Genomic DNA, 6,491 nt, shown 5'->3' with positions numbered 1-6,491 from the left:
TTTTAGATTTTTTATATTTAAAATGAGATGTTTATCCTGTATTGGATTGTGTTTATCTGTAGTTGGTTACACGAATTCAGTTATGGGATGAAATCGGATAGGGATGAAATCGGATAGGGATGAGCGGGTTTAAGAGTTTAAGAGTTTTTAAGAGTTTTAGCCAAATGCATTATAATATAGTATACATATATGAAATCAAACCAGAGTTAAATAAAATATGATTAAAATTGTAAACTGGTAATAAGCAGTTTTTCATAAGTCAGGAAGAATTAACTTATCAAAAACAGCTTATTACCGGTTTGGCACCGGTATAAGCAGTTTTTTTTTCTTATCCAAACACCAGAAAACAGCTTATCACCAGTTCCAGACTGAAATAAGTTATAAAACAGTTTTTATAAGCAATCTCAAACACCCCCTTAATATTAAATTATACAGTTATTTAGAGCGTCTATTTAGAACACTTACTAAACAATTATATTTCATTATTTACGATAATACACATAGCTTCTAAATTTTATGACAACTTAATCATTTTGTATCAAAATATTTAGCAACTGTCAAATAGTCCCTAGATAAATATTGAAAAATAAAAATAATGACTTCATTTATATAATATAATACGTTCATCCCGCTTAGTATGGGTGCTCATGGGTTAGGTTGATTGCATTGAATACATTTAAACTATTCAACTCAATGCTTGTGGTTTGAAAAATCTTAACTCGACTCAATCTAAACCGTACGGGTTGGTCGAGTTAGTCGAGTTATACTTTGATACATTGAAATATTATTCTAACTTTGAATATATTGTTTCTCTACTCATAATTTATTTTTCATCATCAATCATTTGATACAACTTATCTATACTTCTTAAATTTTACGTATATCATATTCAATTAATTTTCTCAATTTACATATACACGTTTAAAATTATTGAACATGTACACGGGTGAGTTATATAAAGATGGATAATTTCAAATACGTATATATGAAGAGGGTACGTAATAGTGTAATTGTCTAATATACGTATTAATGAAAACTCAACAATCATATTAAATTCAATAAATAAAATAATATCGGGTTCATCGGGTTCAAATACTAGTGTAACCTAATATCAATCCAATACATAAGGTTTGAAAATTTTGCAACTCGATTAGAGATTGGTTTGTTTCGGATTGAGCTATTTCGCGTTGGTCGGGTTTTTGAGCACCACTACATTTTTATTTCAGGTTAAGCTGAGGGAATACATTCACTATCAGTTTCATTTTCAATCTCATTTTTGTTCCTCAGCCTAAACCAAACAACTTCTAAAACTTTCTCCAAATTAAAGAGAAAAAAATCATATTTTATTATACTTATAAAATATTTTAATAATATAATAATATTATAATCACTAAAATAAATAATTTATTATAAATAAATCCTTTTTTTTTTTTTGAGGTTTTGGGTTTTTATTATTTATTTTAGAGATTTTTAATAAATTTGTCGTTATCTATACTATATTATAAAACATTTGGCCCAATCTCTTAAAAATAATCTTTAAAGCATTATGTACTAATATCTTATGGTAAATTACTTAATTTTCAAATTTACAAATTCTCAATGCTTTGGTACAACCTATTAACATTATCTCCACATCTCTAATTTATCGACTTCCAACAGAACCTCAGATTTATCAGCTTCATCCACATTTATACTATATTATAGAGCATTTGACAAAAACTCTTAAAAATCATTTTTTATTACATAAAAAATATTGTTTATTAATGCAAATTACTTAAAACTCAAGATTGCAAGTAGATTGTGCGTAAGTACAACTTATTAAAGTTCCATATTCGAGTTCGTGTAACTAACTGCAGATAAACATAATCGAATACATGATACACATCTCATTTTAAATATAAAATAGGATAATCATTGATTTCTAACAGAATAATTCATTATTATCTTTATAAAATGTTATATTATTAAATCAAAAATAAATTATTTCGTTATTAAACTTAAATTAAATTATAATAAAAAAATTAAAAAAATTACATAAAAAATGAGAATCTTTAAATAGTTGAAAAGATATTAACATTGATATATATTTTTTAAAATTTTTATAATATCTTAAAATTTATATTTTATTCAAAAATAAAATCATTATTGTTTTCTTAAAAACACATAAAATCGTATTATAACATTGACAAAGACAAATAATAAAATAGAAAATTAAAATCGAAACATGTCTTGCTGTATTGTGGGAGTACTCTTTTAATAAATTTAAAAACATACAAAATAAAAGAAATATATATATATTTTTTAATAATCCAAAAAAATAATTAATTGCAAAATATTTTAAATACAAAAATGAACGGCATTAAAAAAACACACGTGAAATAAATGGAAATGTCGTTGGTTGTTTGTTTGCTTCACGAATTTGACTCCACAAGTTGTGGATTCAACCATATCTAGATAAATGTACAACTCTATATGCATTGCGTACACATCTTTAATGCATCAACCACAACTTCTGTTTTTGGGGAATCTTAATTAATCATCAAATTATACAAATATTTTCATTTCAGTATGATTAGTAACATTTCAAACCACAAGTGTGGTGTTTGATTGGTTTGAACTTGACTTCAAAGATCAAAAGTATCAGCCACCAGGAAGTCTCATGTTCAAATCCAAAGAGAAATAAAAATCCCTTTGTGGCCACGGAGGTTCAAATGCGGTGACTCCAGGCTATCTGCAAAGCATGTAGTCGTCTTGGGATTAGTCGGTTCGCATAACGTGTGTTCGATTTTAATTTAATATTAAAAATTGACTTAACACGTTAAGTTAGTTCATCATATCTTAATACATTAGTTAGATTTTTGTTTCAAGATTACTCTTGTCCTGCAATTTTTAATCACAATTCTCATTAAAAAAAAGTTTGTCAACATGCATAAATTAAAAATGTTTTGGGTAATGTACTTTCAAAACTTTCATTTTTGTACCTAAGATGTAATGTTTTAAATATTTAAGTATTCGGATAACTGGTTGAAGCATTAACCGGCTATCATGCTGACATGGAGAGTGATGTGGTATCTGCTCAGTATTTTTGTTGACGTGGTTAGTGACATAGATTTTTTTAATCTAAAATTAGTCTTTTTTTTAATCTAAAATTAGTTTTCAACTGGTTATTCGGATATTTAAATATTTAAAACTTTATATCTTAGGGTACTAAAATAGAAGTTTTGAAAGTACATTACCCAAAATGGCAATCAAGTTAAAGTATGTTATTTTTTCATGCAATTTGCCCATTAAAATTTGTAATCAAAGAATAATATTCGACGGTTTTAAATAAATATCGTGTTATTAACTTGTTGAATTCATATTGTTTTTGCTATTTTAAATAATTCGTGTAACTTGACTTTTTTTTTTGTGGTCATTTTACATATTTATCGAGCAGTTTATTTTTATTCAACACTTATGTAGACATAAGGTTAAAGTGGTAATTTTTGTCATTCAAACTATTTATTTAAGATAGAAATTTAAAAACAATTTATCTTAATTTATCCAGACAAATTAATGCTTATAAACAACTTAATAAATTCAGAACTTAATGGATAAAAATCAAACAAGTGCTAAATCAGTTATACATTGTCTTAATTCAAATGATTATCGGAATTTTTGACTGTTAAATTTTGCGTTTTAAATATTATAACAAGTATAATGTATCATAACCATAAAGGCTTGTGTCGTAGTAGTTGAGGTACAGGGGACCTCTATAGGGGGTTGGGTTCACGTGAGACCATCATGTTTTCGTGAGACAACATTTTTACACTTGAAACTTCACAACAAAATGTTGTAAAGGTGAAAAAAAAAACCTTTATAGCAAAAATACTGTGAAAGTTACCTTTACAGTCTTTTGTTGTAAAGTTTCAAATGTAAAAATGTTGTCTCACATGATTTTAAGTCCATCTACATGTACTTCCACAATTGTTTCCCCTTTAAAGGACAAATTCCTTTCTAAAAGCAAGCGTTGGTTTATTACTATTCTACCCGTTACAAAAATCCAACTTATGTTTCCTTACAGGCACATCTGGACTTTGGCTAACGGTCAAGATGACTCAACAACCCAATCGAGTCTTGACGATATGATAACCATGACCCAAATTTTCAGTGTTGTCGATGAATGATTGCATCACACGTTATTTTTCTTGATTATTCTTTTACTTTATTCAATCTTATATCTTGATACGTTTACTTGTACGGTGATTGAGATAAATCAACCTTGTACAAATAAGATGTTGATTTACCTCTTACCAGATAAGAGGATAATAAGACATGAATGCCTTTAAAAATTAGAAAACCAAACAGTCTGAATGGTCTTACCTCTTAACGAATCAGACATAAGAGACTAATAATAGTCTTTTCAAATATACAAGTACGCATACAAATACAAATTTGCAGTTGTATTTTTACTTTTATTATAATGATAATTAGGTTATGTTTGGTAAACTAACTGATGACTAACAAGCTAGCTGATAACTGATAAACAGATCATATTTGGCAAAAACTAGTTAACAAACATGTAAAATGACCAAAAAGGACATATTGAAAAATTATTCAATTACAATATTTCATAATATATTTTAAAAAATCTCTAAAAATATAACATATTAATTAATACCAAAAAGATGATAAAGAATATAACAAGTTGACTAAAAGAATTTCAAATTGATTATCATATATATTATAAATTTTGGATTTGTTAAACAAATTTTAGAAAAAAATCTAATTATTTATTATTTTAAATAACCATCATAAATAATACGAATAATCATAAAAGTGTCAACCTCACATGTTCTGATTAATTCATATTTTTTCAAAATATATGATTAATAATTAAACAGAATATTTTATTAGACATCATTGGTCAGAAAAACACGTCCCTTTTGCAGATAAAATAGACAATAACTGAATAAAATTAAATGATTTGCTACCCGCCTACCCACTTAGAAGCGATACCCGATAGATAACCAAATGTCTTATCAAACCATAGTCCAACAATATAAGGACCGGAGACAGTTGACATGCAAATCTTAGTTATATGTCATCCGCTAATTATGTCACAAAAAGGCAGAAGAAACATAAAAGTGTAGATTTGCAACAAATTAAGGGACTGGTTTTGTACTTTTAAGCATAAAACTTGCAATTTTGGTTGTAAAACGATTCAGGTTTGAATTTCACACATGTGATATATTATTTCTGGTCGAATATACACTTCATTCATATGAATAATACGTTTTCTATGGATCATATGAACAATCAATTAAAAACATTATCATATCATGGTTATTACAGAAATAACGTTTCTAAAACCAAAATTGGGTGATTAATATCAACATCTGTCAATCATGAGGAAAGTGTTCGGTGTGCTGTAAAAATGATTATTACAGTATGAAGTTTCAATAATCAAGTTATAGATTGTTAAACAAATTGGATTTCATTTTCTATTTTTTTTGTCTAATCTAGTTCTATTATTTATGGTTCACGTATCAAACACAGCCTAAAATAAACGAGTTAAGTTTTGTTGTCCCAGTTTGATACAACAATAGACAGAGACATGAAATGAGCAGGACAAAAATGCATTTTTCTGTCCTACAAAATAGATGGAACAAGAACTAAGAAGATGTAAAAAGAATAGTCATAAAAAATCTAAATCCCGTGGGAAGGTAAAAAGGGAAAGCTCATATATGAATAATATGAAATATTCATTTGAAGATGCATATGTGAACTCATATGAATTATCCGTAATATCGATTTACATATGCATCTTCAAATAGATTTTTCTCTGATTTTTTCAACAATTCATACACAAACCTCTCGTTTTTATCTTCTCAAGATATTTAGTCTTTTTATTTGAACCTCCCGTTCAGGACTGGTTTTGGGGTATCTGATGCATTGTGCGGGGATGCTAAAAAATACCCATATGCCGATTTTTTTTAAAGCAAACGACACGTATTATTTTCTAAATGGTTTGAGACACAGTCAAGTAAGACGACTAATCCACACACCGAATAATTAAAAAGTCAAACGAGAAGAGATGAGGATCAATGTGAACCAGTTAGTTTGTTTACTTGTTTAATTATGGTATTCACGCTACCTTTCTTGAAGTAGATTAACCGCTTAGTTGATGCCCTTAGCGGCTTGAGTTTGTTGTTTATATCCCCAAATGATTAAACCAAAGCTAATAACACATAAAATTTAGACGACCCTTGGGCTTATGTCCTGTGCAGTCGCACGAGCTGCACATGGCCAGGGTCGGGCCTGCTCCCGTTACTAAACGGTTCATATCGAATTAAAATCTTAAACATCTTAGAAAAAAAGCAAGGGCTAAATCTGGCAGAGATGAAATACTTTAGGGACTATTTATGTAATTTATAGCAGAGTTAAACGGCGTCCAATCTTTTGGTCCAGACTTCCAGTTATCTGGCTTCTTTCTTGGAGTTCCCTCCGAT

This window comes from Cynara cardunculus (genome assembly GCF_001531365.2).
Source record: "Cynara cardunculus var. scolymus isolate 2C chromosome LG 7, CcrdV1, whole genome shotgun sequence".
In the NCBI taxonomy this organism is placed as follows: domain Eukaryota; kingdom Viridiplantae; phylum Streptophyta; class Magnoliopsida; order Asterales; family Asteraceae; genus Cynara; species Cynara cardunculus.
The sequence above is the reverse complement of the archived record's forward strand: the minus strand, read 5'-3'. Positions refer to the sequence as shown.